The sequence below is a fragment of the Triticum dicoccoides genome, chromosome 2B, assembly GCF_002162155.2.
Source record: "Triticum dicoccoides isolate Atlit2015 ecotype Zavitan chromosome 2B, WEW_v2.0, whole genome shotgun sequence".
NCBI lineage: Eukaryota > Viridiplantae > Streptophyta > Magnoliopsida > Poales > Poaceae > Triticum > Triticum dicoccoides.
The window spans coordinates 31,832,067-31,832,731 of NC_041383.1; positions in this window are offsets into that span (position 1 = coordinate 31,832,067).

Consider the following 665-nt stretch of genomic DNA (forward strand, 5'->3'; position numbering starts at 1 on the left):
AGAGTAGGGTTATGTCTAGTAAACTCATGAAAGGTCTCGGAGTATGAAGCATAATCTCCACCTGCGGGGAAGACCCACGGTAGCCACGTATCTGTCAAGGCTTTGTGTGAAGCTAGATTCGCAGAAAACTTGCAGTTCAAGGCCCGGTCCACTGTTCAAGTTGCTTACTAGTGTAGCATAGAGTTCTAGGTGGAAGTTCAACTTAACAGTCTCCACTGCAGTACGGGTATATAAAACACTGTTTTGGAACCAAAGGAAATTTTTGTCTGCCTCTGGGATCTGGTGGGGGATTGCCGGAATTTTTGTGTATTTGGGCCTAGCCCAATAGCGGTTTCAGAAATTCCTAATAAATCCTAGAGGCCCACGTAGCCCATTCGTGCAAGGTAAGAGGTGGAACTAAAGTTTAGTCCCACACTCCTAGTTTAGAGGGAGTTGGACCTCTTTATAAGGGAGGTTCTTTCCCCACTAGTGCAGAACCGGGCTTTAGTGCCGGTTCGTAATGGTCTTTAGTGTCGGTTTGCCAACCGTCAGTAAAGAGTGGGGACTAAAGCCCCCCCCTTTAGTACTGGTTCGTCACGAACCAACGCTAAAGTGCCACCACGTGGCACGAGCCAGGCCCGGGGTGCACGTAGGGCATTAGTACCGGTTGGTAACACCAACCGGTA